The sequence below is a fragment of the Podarcis tiliguerta genome (genome assembly GCF_965153285.1).
Source record: "Podarcis tiliguerta genome assembly, chromosome: 3".
In the NCBI taxonomy this organism is placed as follows: domain Eukaryota; kingdom Metazoa; phylum Chordata; class Lepidosauria; order Squamata; family Lacertidae; genus Podarcis; species Podarcis tiliguerta.
Genome location: NC_139536.1, coordinates 28,023,755 through 28,038,616, shown reverse-complemented (window position 1 = coordinate 28,038,616; position 14,862 = coordinate 28,023,755). Strand labels below are relative to the sequence as shown.

Sequence of the window (14,862 nt, the reverse complement as noted above, 5' to 3'; positions counted from 1 at the left end):
CAGGGCTTATATGCATACACACCCACACCCACACACATCATATTTTTCCGTGTATAAGACGCCCCCATGTATAAGACATCCCCTATTTTGGGGGACTAAATTTAAAGAAAATGAGGAGAGATGGCCCAAAGTTGTTGAGCTTTTTTAAGGGGGAACTGCATGTGCGCCATCACCCCAGCAGGGCCGTTGCTGGGGGCTGGCAAAGTGGGCAGCCACTCCCCCCATATCACTGCGGGCGGGAAGCTCCCTAGAGTGCGGACCGCCAACCAGCTGGCTGGTGGCGCATAGCTCCCCACCACCACCACTATCCGTGTATAGGACGGCCCCAGTTTTCTGACATGATTTTTGAGTCAAAAAACCTTGTCTAATACACAGAAAATACGGTACTTCTCTTTCAGCCAAACCTGCAACTTGAGGAAAATAGCAATGGGTAGCACAGCAGGGTTGTTGAAACCTTCAGCCCAGCTCCCGTCTTGCAATCGAATACCTTTGGACAATATTACACTTGGAGCCTCAGCTGCCATACTCAGTACAGTGGTACCTCGGGTTAAGAACTTAATTCGTACTGGAGGCCCATTCTTAACCTGAAACTATTCTTAACCTGAGGTACCACTTTAGCTAATGGGGCCTGCTGCTGCCACCGCCTCGCCACTGCGCAATTTCTGTTCTCATCCTGAAGCAAAGTTCTTAACCTGAGGTACTATTTCATGGTTAGCGGTGTCTGTAACCTGAAGCGTCTGTAACCTGAAGCGTCTCTAACCTGAGGTACCACTGTACAAGCTTACACTGCAGGGGTGTCAAATGCACTCCCTCCTATTCACAGCCCCTTGCAAGCTGGTGACAATGAATTGCATCTGCTTTTGAATCTGCATTTACAGGGCTATTTTTAAATGTTTCACACTAAATAAAAAATGAGTTAGAAAGAGCAGGTGGGGTGGACACACTCCATCGATTTCTCAGGGCAGATCTCACTTTCATCCCTGGGGCCATTTAGAAATAATTTCTCGGAGTGAACCAGGAAATGACCTATCCAGACGACAAGAGGGTTGTCTCTACCCTTTATATACCTATGTCTCTCTTCCTCGCTCGTCTTTCCTTACTCCTCTCAGAGATAAGAGAAAGAGAAAAGTGTGGCAAAGATACAGATGATGATGATTTATTTCCTACCTTTCAACAGGAAGTCCCAGGGCAGGCTACAACAATATGACATCCTGAAACTTAGAACAATTAAAACAAATTACTGTTGCAGAAACAGGGTGGCTCCTGAAAACATATACCGTATTTTTTGCTCTATAAGACTCACTTTTTCCCTCCCAAAAATTAAGGGGAAATGTGTGTGCGTCTTATGGAGCTGCGCAGCTATCCCAGAAGCCAGAACAGCAAGAGGGATAGCTGTGCAGCGATCCTGCTTGCTCTTCTGGCTTCTGAGATTCAGAATATTATTTTTTCTTGTTTTCCTCCTCCAAAAACTAGGTGCGTCTTATGGTCTGGTGCATCTTATGGAGCGAAAAATACGGTATCTCATCTGTCAAACAGCAGGGCAAGGAGATGGACAAATTAATGGCGGATAATGCTATCAAGTTGCTACTAGCCATGATTGTCTCCATGTTCAGAGGCAACGATGCTTCTGAATACCTGTTTCTGGAAACTATGGGGCAGGAAGTGCTCTTGTCCCTGCATCTGATTGGCTACTGTGAACACAGGATGCTAGACAAGATTTGCCATTGGCCGGATCCAGCAGGCTCTTCTTACCTCCAGGTGCCTATAATTTCTCCCTTCTACTATCCTCCTTGCCTCTCAGCTACCTGCAAGAGGCAGAGGGGTGCCTAATTTTAGCGTCACACAGGGCACCACTGAAATTTGAGAGCCCAAAGTCTACCACTGGGAGAGGGAGCCACCGAGGGCCCATCCTCGAGCTGCTCCCTGCTTCTGGCATTCTTCACAGATGCCTCCTTCTCCTCTTCCTCATCCAACAGCAACTGCTACCCGAGGCCCAAACCATTCAGGATCGCAGCTCTGTGATGTTAAGTTTGATTATCTCCAGTACTACTGATAAGGAACAAAATACTGCACTGCTAACTGCTTCTGTCCAAGGTTCCAGCCAATCATGCCCTAGTCCAGGATACTCCATTCCATTCCCCTTCCTGTCACCTCTCTCAGTTTTACTTTTGTACCCTTATCACTCATTATTACTCTCTCCCTCTCCCTCTCCCTCTCCCTCTCCCTCTCCCTCTCCCTCTCCCTCTCCCTCTCCCTCCCTCTCTCTCTCTCTCCTCATTGGGCTGTCTTGAGGGTTCCCTACCCTTAGGGTGTTTTTTATTTTAAAAGTTGTACTGTAAAACTTGGGGATTTCCCAGGCCTGCTGATAGACCTCCCTCTTGTACACAGATAGTGCTGGTTTGGCTACATCAAGAAAGACACGAGGAGAGCTCAGAGCTGGCTATTAGTTTATATGATTGCAGATATGTTTCTACCACAGTATTTTTTTTTTCTTAATGAGCTACATAAGTTGCTAAGCATAATTCACTGGACCCATTTTATGATTCTACAGGAGGGGAAATTACATGGCGATGAAAAGCTTGAAATATTAATTAAGTGTATCATGAAGGTTCAGAAAGGACAAATATGTAGATTCCCCAAACTGTCATTTTAAATAATCTCCAGTTTTAACGATTTCTTTGGAGCCATCGTTTTTGAAAACCTGGCACTAGCAAAACTGTTATCATCTTCTTGCCCCTCCATTGTTGTACGGTCTGTCTCTCTTCTTCTGCAGAAGCACAGCAGCATCTGTGGGTGAAAGCCAGACATATGTCTGGCTACCACAGCGAACTCTCAGCCTGGCAGGGATAAAGCAACGCTTATTCCAGGCCCATATTTTTCATTCTCGTTTTAACTGTTACAAACACTCTCCCAGTGCACGAGAACAACAGGGCTAAACTCAGATTTATGTGTCAATTAAGGGATGTTCTTCTGTCCAAGACTTGCGCGTTCAATGATTATTACCTTATGGGCGCTCTGATTAGCTTCACAGGGGACACCACATCGTATAACTTTTTAACAAAAAGAAGAGAGAGAATCTAAAGGAGGACTGTCAGATAAACCCCTTAAATATAGATCAATATGCATTTATTGATTGAAGCAAATGGAGATAGTGTGAGAATGAATAACTCTTGCAGAGGGTAATCTGAATAGCAAAGGAAAGAAGAGGGGTTGTGTACAATTCACGGCGATTCTGAAATGTTTTCAGTGAATGTAATTCTATGAAAGGAAATGTCGATATGTTCATCGCAACGTCGCATAATTATTGCAATTTAATATATGTACACAGCTTAGTGCGTCTATTTATGCATCTGGAGTGGATCCATAAAAAGTGAAAAACATCTCATTTCTCTATCGCTTCACCTATGGAAAGAGGTCCACATATACATGCTTTCTGGGAAGTGTGAATTTGCCATCGCAGCTTTAGCACCACAGACAGGATGTTCATATAGCCGTACTTGCACACGTTGGGATGGGTCCAGAACGACTCTTCTGTGAATGGAAGCGATCCGTGCTGTGTCACTCCACCTCTCTAGAACTCTCCCACATTCCTTTAGAGCAGGGGTAGGCAACCTAAGGCCCGGGGGCTGGATGCGGCCCAATCGCCTTCTCAATCCAGCCCACAGACGGTCTGGGAATCAGCGTGTTTTTACATGACTAGAATGTGTCCTTTTATTTAAACTGCATCTCTGGGTTATTTGTGGGGCCTGCCTAGTGTTTTTACATGACTAGAATGTGTGCTTTTATTTAAATGCATCTCTGGGTTATTTGTGGGGCATAGGAATTCGTTCATTCCCCCCCCCCCCCAAAAAAAATAAATAGTCTGGCCCACCACATGGTCTGAGAGACGGTGAACTGGCCCACAGCCGAAAAAGGTTCCTGACCCCTGCTTTAGAGTAAGAGTTGCCAGGATGTTGTTGGACTAATGGCTCTCACCTTCCCTGGTTATTGCCCCTGCTGGCTGTGGCTGAAGGAAGTTGGAGTCCAGCAACATTGGCTTTGAGAGATCTGTAAGCCTTTTTGAGAGCCGGACTCTTTTTATTCCTACAAACTATATTTAAAGATATGCTAAAACTCACTCCACATTTCCTCTCGTCCATTTGTTCTTCACCAAAATAAAATAAAATAAAATATGAGTTTCTGAAGCTTTCAGAGAAGGAAGGAAGGCATTTTTCTCAAACTTTAGAGTTAGGGTGCTGTTCTTATGTGAGCTAAATTATAAGGTAGAATAGATTTTTCTTCTGCTTTCTTTCGCAGTTAAAATAGTTGCGGCTCTCAGTAGCTTCCTGGCCTCACTATGTGTCCCCCCCCCCCCGAGGGCTTTTTCACATTTTAAAAAGGCTTTGTGGCTTTCTTTAACTTGCCAGCCAAAACAACAGAGGGGCCGTTAGCCAGAGTGTGGGGCAATGTGGTTGTAGTACAGAGCTTAGGGTACAAAACATTATCTACTGCTATGTTAGGGAAGGTGTCTGGTGAAGTCTAAATATAATGCAAGGTCTTAATAGACCAAAGTTGGCAAAGTTGGCATAGGCTCCTTTAAGGAGTATTAAACAGAGACAAAGTGGTTCCTCTTTCATTAGTACCTTGGTTCTAACTGAATAACCAAGAGCCTGGAGTTTATGTATTCTATGGGCAGCAATGGTTACAGTCACCAAAAGTATGTCAGCGAACACAACTTCTGCCATCCCTGTTTCAAATATATGTAAGAAGTTTCTAGGGCTCAAAACAGAGACAGAAATGAGTATAATAGGGCTTCCTGTTTTCATTAAGTTGTGATTGAACAACAAGGTTTTCCTGAGTTCTGGCCTGTTCCTGTAGTCTTTGGTACTGACATCTGATTTGCTCCTCAATCCTACCTCTTGGCTTGGCCTTCAGTTCTGATTTCCTCTTCAGTCCTGACTACTGGCTTCCACCCATGGCTCCTGGTTCTTGGTCCAACTCAGGCTGTTGTCTACAGCTCAGCTCTGATACTGGAAGATATAGAGTATTTACCGCATATATCACTCCGCCTGTTGTGTTGAGGGTCTCTGTACTTCTATCAGCAAGTAACCAGAAACACCGAGCAGGAACACAGCGTTCTATGTGATGATGCAGAGACATTGAGTAACTAGCTCTGTATATTATGGGCTTTGGAAAAAGGTTACTTTCCTCTATGCTTTATGGCAGACACTTCAAGAGAAGCGGTTTGTTGCATAGATGGCCACTAGGTTGTATCCAGCATAGACCCATTGAAAACATGAATTTCATAGATCCACTAATTTCAATGGCTCTCCTGAATATAACCGAATTGGCGACAACCCGCTATCTTCTATGGAAGCATGAAAGCAAGCAAAGCTCACCCATTCTATGTTTGAGGTTGAAAGTGGCCGCATGAGATCTGGAGTGCAGAAGCAGAGAACCACATCAGAATGCTTCTTCACACAACTCATAATTTAGGGAATGCACCCACTGCTGAATGTGGGGTACAGCTTGACTACATTCCAACCATGCAAAACTAAGGGGTTTCTGTACACAGACATATCACATCCAAGCAGGCAAGAAGCATTTGCAGTTACAGAACTGCAGCCAGATAAAAGCTCTCAAAGAAGTCAATGGTCAATGGTCAATGGTCTCAGGAGAGTCCTGGGAGCCAGACAGAGATGCCTGGAGTTTGAAGACCATATGGCCTGTTTATATTCATTTCTATCAATGGAATGGGGGGTTTGTCATTGAATGAGCTGGATCCAAAGTTTCCTTCCACCGCAGAAGGCTTTGTCTGATCATGGAAGGGATCTTTATTTCTCAATGGACTTTTATTTCCTTGGAAGAAATTGCAGCCATATCTGCACTATCCATTTTTGGATTTTGTTGAGACCTTCCCATGATTATTCACTTCCCCCTCACCCAATTTTTGGTGTGTGTGTGTCTCATTTTGGATGTTTTTGGAAGACAAACTTCCAACGGGAGTCTTTGCTTCAACTAAAGGGCAATTATGTGGTGCCTATCGCCACTGGCTGTCTGAGCACCTCACAAACTTTAATGCATTTATGTTCACAAAGCCTCCCATTGATTAAGCTTCTTGGCTTCTGGCAAGAAAGACATTTCCCCTTCATTCCAACATATCTTGTTGGGGAGGGATAATTGTGCCCAGCAGATCTTGTTTTTAACGCTTCTTATATATCGCAAAATACTGTAAGTTAACAGCTTGCTCAGGGAACAAGAATTTGTTCCAGTTCCTGATTTAAATGTTTATGCTAATTGCTATTTATTGGCTCAGATGCAAATGATAGGTTGGCCAAAGTGAAATTTTATGACGAGCAAACTCCCCCCTTTTGTGCAAATTGAAAAAGTGAAACAAGAAGAGGATGAAATGAGCCGAAGATGGTCTTAATGGCTGCTTTTTAATGGGGAAGATAAAATTAAGACTGATTTACGTGGCCAACTCCCCTGTTTTCTCTTATCAGCTCATTTGGCAGGAAAAATGGAAAAGTAATTGTTCCTCTTTCAATGTGGACCTCAAACCATTATTTATTGGCTGAAATTAATCGCTGTTTATCCTTCATTCACGTGGAAACCGCTCTATCAGCATTATGAACCCCGGCAAAACTCAACTAGTCCCTTGCAATTTAGCCGAGAGCAAGCTCAGATCCTGATGAGCCGTGCCTTAATTTTCTGGGCTGTGGGAGTTAATAAAGACTCCTCTTCTTAGGTGGACATATTTGTATTTCTACAACATTAATAACAAAAGCCCACACTTTCTCTTCTGTGGCATGTAAACTTTTTTTTTATGTAGTCAGGGAGGGGGGGATTTAGGATTTAGGGGGATTTAGGAGGAGGGACGCGGGTGGCGCTGTGGGTTAAAGCCTCAGTGCCTAGGGCTTGCCGATCGAAAGGTCGGTGGTTCGAATCCCCGCGGCGGGGTGCGCTCCCGTTGTTCGGTCCCAGCGCCTGCCAACCTAGCAGTTCGAAAGCACCCCTGGGTGCAAGTAGATAAATAGGGACCGCTTACTAGCGGGAAGGTAAAGGCGTTTCCGTGTGCGGCTCTGGCTCGCCAGAGCAGCGATGTCACGCTGGCCACGTGACCTGGAAGTGTCTTCGGACAGCGCTGGCCCTTGGCTTCTTTGAGTGAGATGGGCGCACAACCCTAGAGTCTGTCAAGACTGGCCCGTACGGGCAGGGGTACCTTTACCTTTACCTTAGGAGGGGGGAACCTGCGCCCCTCCGGAAGTTTTTGGATTCCAACTCCCATCAGTCCCAGGCAACATGGCCAGTGGTCAGGATTGATGGGAGTTGTAAGTCCAACAGCATCTGGAAACCACAGGTTCCCCATTCCTGAGAGAGAGAGAGAGAGGAGCAAAGTGATAACTAAGCATCTATTTTGTTTTTAAAAAACAACAACTTGATATGGACTATTGTCCTAGTGATTGGTCAGAAGTCTTCTTGCTATGGTCATGTCCTTTGCCTGAAAAGATTTACAGCTAAGCAATATTTGTATTTATTTATTTATTTTCCCTCTTTATGTCTGAACCTCTTTATAACCTCCTTCTCACCTGGTGGGTTCTCTGAACTGCCTGCCTGTGCCGTTTTATGCCAAAAGGGAACCAGGTACCTGGGGCAGCTACAGCTGCATCTTATCTAACTCTGCCGGGGGGGGGGGGGTGCTGGCAGCCTGCATCCCAGGCAAGAGCCTTTCCGTGTTTTTGCCCTCCTTTCCTATGTGTAACAGGAAAAGGAGCCTCCAATGGCTGCATTTGCTCAATCCAAGAGTGCCCTTGAAAACCATAGAGGGGTTTTCCTTTGTGTGTGCGCGCTCATAATGGGATTTGCAAGATTAGAAATATAAGAAATAAATCAATAGATTTCACACAACGGTGTGAGGAAGGAATAGAAGAGGAAATTGGTGGAAAATAATTACGTCTCCTCCAAAATATTGTTCAACAGTAAACCATGGTGCACAGGAATGCTTAAGAACAGAAAGTGCTGTAATGTCATCACACATTCAGCATAAGTGGGTTTTTTTTTCCTTGGGAAAAAGTGCACCACTTAACTGAATACCAAGGATCTGTAATAAAATTATATTTGTATATATTGTGCACAGACAGGACCAACCCACACAAATGGTTAGGAATAGCATGAGAAGCAAATGATGGCGATGATGATCCCCATCTTTTTAACCAAACTACAACAATGGGATGGAGCCCCATGACTGAAGCCTCCTGCCCCAATAAAAAAAACCCAAAGCTTCTTGCATAGAAGAATTTTCCATTTCTACCTCCCCCAGCACACCTAGAGTTTCAGGTAGAACTACCCCTATCCCTCAGTATGTAGGATTTTATTCAAGACCCTTTGCTCCACTCGAGAGAGCTACATTAAGGGCTGTTTCGGTTCCTTGGGATTAGTATCGCTAGCCACATTTGATGTATCTTCTGTATATACCAGTATCCCGCAACTAGAGGCTCTGGCTGTTATCAAGAGAACATTGTGTGGACAGCCTGCCTCCTCCTACCAAACTGGCACTGGCCAATAAAGCTTCATGACAAAATTATTGTTATAAATTAATATAAGCCATGTTGATGTCTACCCTAAGATGGATGTAGTGGTGGTTATTGTGACATGGTGGTTTGTTATTGTTCATACATTATTTCTTTTTCTTATTTTAGAATCCTCCCCCCCCCCCCTTCTCAAATTTACAAATGAAAAAAGTTAGTCAATTGCCTAGCCACACTGATGAATTTGGGAAAACATGGGTGTGGAACTGCCTACCAGATCCCAGCCCCACAGAGTGTTTTCAGCCCCTCCCTGCCCTATGTTAGAGGATGCAGCTTAAAGCCACTCCTAATTTCTGTTCTTGGACAGAGGAGGCCCAGCTCATCACAGGGGAAGGTTGAAGACTTGTACGAACTTCCTTCCTGCAGACTAACTAGAATTCACAGAACTTTTGTTCTTCTCCAGATTTGTTCCTGTTAAGAATCTGCCCTTACAATCTCCATGCAAGTCCTCCCTCTTCCCTTCTCTTCTCATCATTTTCTGCTGCATATAAAGGGCGCCGAGTCCCTCCTACTCATCCCATGTCTCTGCTTTCCAACCAACATTCTTAGCCAGTCCATCTGGACTTAATTAGAGCCAACTAACATGGGTGATGAGCCAAACTGCCTTGCTCTCTCTTACTGGGTGCTTCCAGGCCATCACTGTTTTCGGGTGATATTGACTCACACACTGGCAAAGTCAGCTTGGCTAATTATATTCTTGCACAACAAGTCCGTAGCAAATCTCAAAGATTTGATTGTGAGTGTGTGTGCGTGTGGAAGAAAGTGACAGAAAATATCCTGGAAAGTGTGGGATAAGTGTGGGCTAGTGTTATATATTAAGCAATACTGAAATTACCCAAAGATCTCAAGGGAAGAGGGGAAAAGCTTGTTTTCTCCTGCTCCGGAGGATAGAACTTTAACCAAGGGCTTCAAGTTACAAGAAAGGAGATTCTGACTAAACATTTGGAAAAACTTTCTGACAGTAAGAGCTGTTAGACAGTGGAACTGTCTCCCTTGGGATGTTATGGACTCTCCTTCCTTGGAGATTTTTAAGCAGAGGTTGGATGGCCATCTGTCATGGATGTTTTAGCTGAGATTCCTGCATTGCAGGGGGTTGGACTGGATGGCCCTCAGGGTCCCTTCCAACTCTATGATTCCATGAAATAATAATTAGAAAAAATAGCAACACTTGCTTTGATGCAACATCCACTAACATTCTGGCAAAAATCAGAGTGAAATAGTCAACATTGTCTAATCTCCCTGCAAACAAACCAGGATGACTGTAAGCACCCCTGGACTTACCACGGTGAGAAATAAATTCTCATGTAGACAAACTAAATAAAAATTGAGCAGGATGTATGAATGTAGAGTTCCTGTGCCACTCAGTTATGAACACGTGAGTTTGTAGGGAAATACGTGTGAGTCAGTCAGGTGTTCCCTTGAATCTTCTCTCCTTCACACAACAGTCCCAGAATTATTTTTTTCTTGTTTTATGGCAGCCTCTTACACTACAAGCAGTGGAAGAAGCAACCATTACATTCCTGACTTTTACATATAACGCAGTCTCATGCATCAAAATGAGGGGAAGGTGCATATCGAAAAATTCAACCCACCCAAACCTGTTAAACTTTCCTTCAACTTTGTCTCTCCCCCTGCCCCAAATTAGGTCATTAAATTTGACAGAGCTGAAGTTAGCTCAGTATCTAGAATAATTCCTTACAGAACTAAAAAGCCTTTTGAGTATTATTTTTATGATGTAAATGTTAAAATGATATAGGCTTGTTCTAAGCCATTTAAGATTATTTTCATTAGTTTTCATAATTGTTGGAGTCCACTTAAGTAATTTATTAGAGGTCCTTTAATGAGGCTATGCCAATAATTGGATCCTTTTTGGCCTTGCTGACCATAGTACTTTCTACCTAAATTCTGTAATTGATAGAGGAATGCACTCTAAGGTCATAGCTTTTGAAAACGACACAAGTTTGATAAAACATATAGGTATACATAATATATCTATGAGGTGGCAGTTAACTAAGGATTGTGGCAAGGTTTATTTGCATAGAAGAATTAACACACAAAAATGATCTATAGGAGAATAAAGGCAATGCAAGAACTTTACTAAAAAGGTAAAAAAAGGTATTGGAAACTGTAATCATTCATAGGGCTTCTTCTTACTAACTATCTTACTTACTATCTCTTTCCAGACATCCTCTTTTCAGTGATCTTCTATGGGAAGGTGTCATAATCCTGCAAAGTCTTAAATGCTCTTTTTATTACATTATTAGGGCATTTCTCCTCCCATTTCACAGAAGAAGAAATGTGACTTGAGAGTTGATGAACTTTCCTGAGGCAAGGCAGTAAGTCTGTGCAGAAGAAGAGGGCTTGGAATCCAGATGGTCCTCGGCCAAATTCATACTTGCATCAATCCGCACTGCATTTCAGTGCAAAAATAACACTGGAATTCAGCACAAAATAAAGTAAGATTTCTGCTCACATTGCAATTCCAGGACTATGCAAAGAAAGAAAGAAAGAAAGAAAGAAAGAAAGAAAGAAAGAAAGAAAAGAAAGAACGAACCACCCAAAAATAAGATGCAATTTTGCATAAAATTGCCAATGTATATGTAAAGATTTGGAAATAATTGCTATAATTTAAATAGAAATAGGACATATGTCACCATACTGGGGAGCACTGTGACCAAGGGATCTTTATGCTAGCTCAGTCTTCTGTCTAGATTTTGTTGGTGGGCAACATCAAAGACCTTGCTTCCCCTCGTGCTTCTTTGTTTTGAAACCAGGCTTGGACAGCACCTTCTTCAAACAGAGAACACTTTTGAGGAGAGCCCTGTACTAATGGCTGTCTTAACCAAACTGAAGAAGTGGAACATCCTCCCTTTGTGTATCATTCTTGCCCCACAAAGCTTAAGAACAGCTGAATTACAAATCATACCCCAGCCGTGAAGCAAAGAGCAGAACCAATGAGACACCAAAAGGAGCCAAGTTAGCCTGAATATTTACATGCAGCAGAATGAGGTGAAAAGTGGATTGCACCACATAATGATCGCCTGGGTACTAAAAATAAAAATAGAAAGAAACTGAAAGCAGAAAAATTAGCAGAGCAAGGAAAGTCTGGGCTACAGTACTAGGGGTAAGTATTGGCTTGTTTCAATGCTTTCCCTCCATTTGCTTCATATCGTACCTTTCTGGGAAACTAGTATATAGTATATAATGTTTGGAGGGAAGAGGGTTTTCTGACTGTGCTCAGGCTGAGATCATGGAAGCATCAGGTTGTGAATAAAGCACAAGTACATAGGAAGAGCCCTGCTGGATCAGGCTGAAAGCCCATCTAGTCCAGCTCCCTATTCTCACTGTTGTGGGAATTTGCAGTCAACATAACAATTTATGTTTGCTAAATTAGGATATGAAGGGGTTAAGACTGACAGAGTTCCTGATTACCAGAGAAGGCACTGTATGATGTCACTTCCTTTGAGTTCTTTGGTGGGGAAAAGTAAAAAAAGAGGGTTTAATCTTTTCTACTCCTGCCTCATCAGAACTACTTGACTTTTCCACCATTCTTCTAAGACAGGTGGACATCTTTCTGGTCTCTGCTCCAGTGGAGACTCCATTCTGAGCTCAGCTATGTATTTTGTAATCTAGAAGTAGAATTTGCCTGCCTTGATTTCATTACTGTTACTGCTGGAATCGAGTGCAAGACTTTATGTGAGTAAACACTATTTTATGCTTAACTTACAGCCTGTTGCATGATTTTTTTTTATTAAGAGGGGAAAGGAAAAATCCTGTCTGCTACCACAGCCTGGATAAATAAAATTAAATCTACACAGTCTGGTCCCAAAGTTTACATTTTAATGCTGCAAGGGATGGTGTTTAAACTCTGCTAACTAATGGGTTTAAGTCTAAACACTAAACTGATTATTTTAAAACGTTCTGCTCACACATATGAGCAATAAACTGTAAAACGATTTTTCCCATCCTACCTACAGAACCCATTGAACAACAAGGGCCAACAAGATACCTATGGGAAGCTTGCGAGCAAGACCTGAGCTCAACAGCCCTCTCCCTTCTTGTGATTCTCAGCCACTGGTATTGTGAGGTGGGCTGCCTCTGACAAGTGGCACTAAAACAAGCGCTCTTGTGGGCAGTAGCCACTGAAAGCAAATGACCAGAACAAGCCAATATCTACCCTAAACAATCTTTGACAGGCAGCCCTGAACATTGGGTGGATCAGACTGCAAGATGGATGCTGACAAACTTACCACACAGGCTAATGTATTTTGTGGCCATGTATATTTTAATTTCAGCAATATTTTTTAACCTTAATTGGGCATGACCAAAGTCCTCACAACAGATTTTGCTTAACAACTGTAAAGGGGAGAATGTGCAGCATCCACATACAGAGACACCGTTTTGTATTTCTGCTAGGCTGTTCTCTTCAGATGTAACAGGAAAATGGAGGCTTAATATCTCCCAAGAGGCCTGGAATTGTCCTTGACTACCATGAGGTGAACATAGGGGAACTCCGGGCTCGCAAAGCACTCCTTTCTTAATTGTCTTCCAATATATGAAAAATGCCTTTGCATATTAAAAATCCATCATCTATTGGGAAACTAATGGGAGCAAGACCCATCGGGGTAAGGCTTCCATCTCTTGTGTTCTTGGATGGGGGTTGATCCAAGGTTGCAAATGACTTATGAAAATAAATGCACCACATGTGAAAATGATATTATATTTTAAGAACTAAAATATATAAAGTTTCTATGGAACAGTTACATGGGGACAGAGTTCACTGAATATATATACACACACATTTTCCTGGGCGATTAATCAAGTTCTTTGTCTCTGTATGCACACAGAAATTTTTCCCTGCACACAAAATCTGCCATTAGCTTAGCATGTTCTCTTATTTCTGACCAGCATGCTCTGCTATGCTGATCCAAAGACCCTTGTGGGAGTCTGTTGGTAATATGCATAGAGTACATGGGAAGAAGATTCTCTCCCTCTCACCACATCCCCCTGTGCCATCTCCAGAGCAAATTTGGCGCTGGGAAGGGGCATGTGTGCAGGGAGGAGAGGGGGAACTTTCCATGATGCTAGTGCAATTATTTTGTTCAAGTATCTTCAACCTTTCCAGACCCAGGACCCACTTTGAATCCAAACATGCATTTCAGGATCCATTTCTCAATTTTAACCATATATTTGCATAGTGGTAGTGCTTGTGATCCACCTTGAATAAGGCTGTGACTCCCTAGTAGGTCTCAACCCACTGGTTGAAGACCAGTGATTTAGCTGAATACCACCCTATGGGTTGTATCCGATGTGAGTCATGGCCCCATCTGCATTATACATTCAAAGCACTATCTTATCACCTTAAATAGTCATGGCTTCCCTCTAGAATCATGGGAACTGTAGTTTGTTAAGGGTACTAAGAGTCATTCCCCTATTCCCCTCATAGTGGTTTAACAATCAGTCAGTCTTCCCTTGGAACTTGGGGAATTGTAGCTCTGTGCAGGGAATAGAGCATCCCTAACATCTCTCAACTCTGCAAACTACAATTCTTTGGGGAAAGCTGTGACTCTTTCAAGGAGTGTGATAGTTATTTAAATGTGCAGTTTGCACCTGAACACAGTTTGTGACATCCAGACATGAGAAATGTTTGACACCTTATTGAGGAAGGAAAGGAATTAGAGACTCTTCTGAGGGTCTCCTTGCCAACTCAGATAACATGGATGGCCTGAGAAAAGGGCCTTGTGGGGATAATTCTGCAATTATGGAATGACCAGATCATTTACATACTGCTGATACACGCTTTTATGTTACCGCCATTGGTTTAATACAGCCTTTCTCCAAACTGGTGCTTCTCAGGTGTTGCTGGACTTCAACTCCTGTCAGCCTCAGGCAGCATGGTCAATTGTCAGGGATGATGGGAAATGCAGTCTAAAACATGTGGAAGGGCCCAGCTTGAGGAATGCTGGTTTAATAAATGCTGCTGCTGTTTTAATATGTGAACTTGCTTTTTTAAAAAAATTTTAATTCACAGCTGCTCTTCAGGCTCTACATATATAAATAAATATATAGGTAGACGCTTATGTTTAATAGCATCTCTGTGTTTCTTGAAACATACAGTGCCATCTTCAAAAGTTATTTATTCTCTGTTAAAGTACCTCCCCCGCAAAATGGAGCAGTACGTAGTTTAAATGTCTCAAAGCAAACTGCCTGCGTGCCCCATCAAACTTTGTTCCACAGAACCTTATTCTCTTCTTCTGCAGTTGATTCCTTATATTTTCAAATTGGATGTTGAAAA

The 14,862-nt window shown here is 42.8% G+C and overlaps 1 long non-coding RNA gene across 1 annotated transcript in view; it reads left to right on the top strand.

Moving 5' to 3' along the window:
* LOC310674313 overlaps positions 1 to 10,944 on the top strand; it is a 30,132-nt gene extending 19,188 nt beyond the window's left edge. The window contains exon 4 of the long non-coding RNA XR_014509519.1: positions 10,751 to 10,944. This is a non-coding gene — a long non-coding RNA (uncharacterized lncRNA). The remainder of the gene's footprint in view (positions 1 to 10,750) is intronic.
* Positions 10,945 to 14,862: the final 3,918 nt, after the last annotated feature.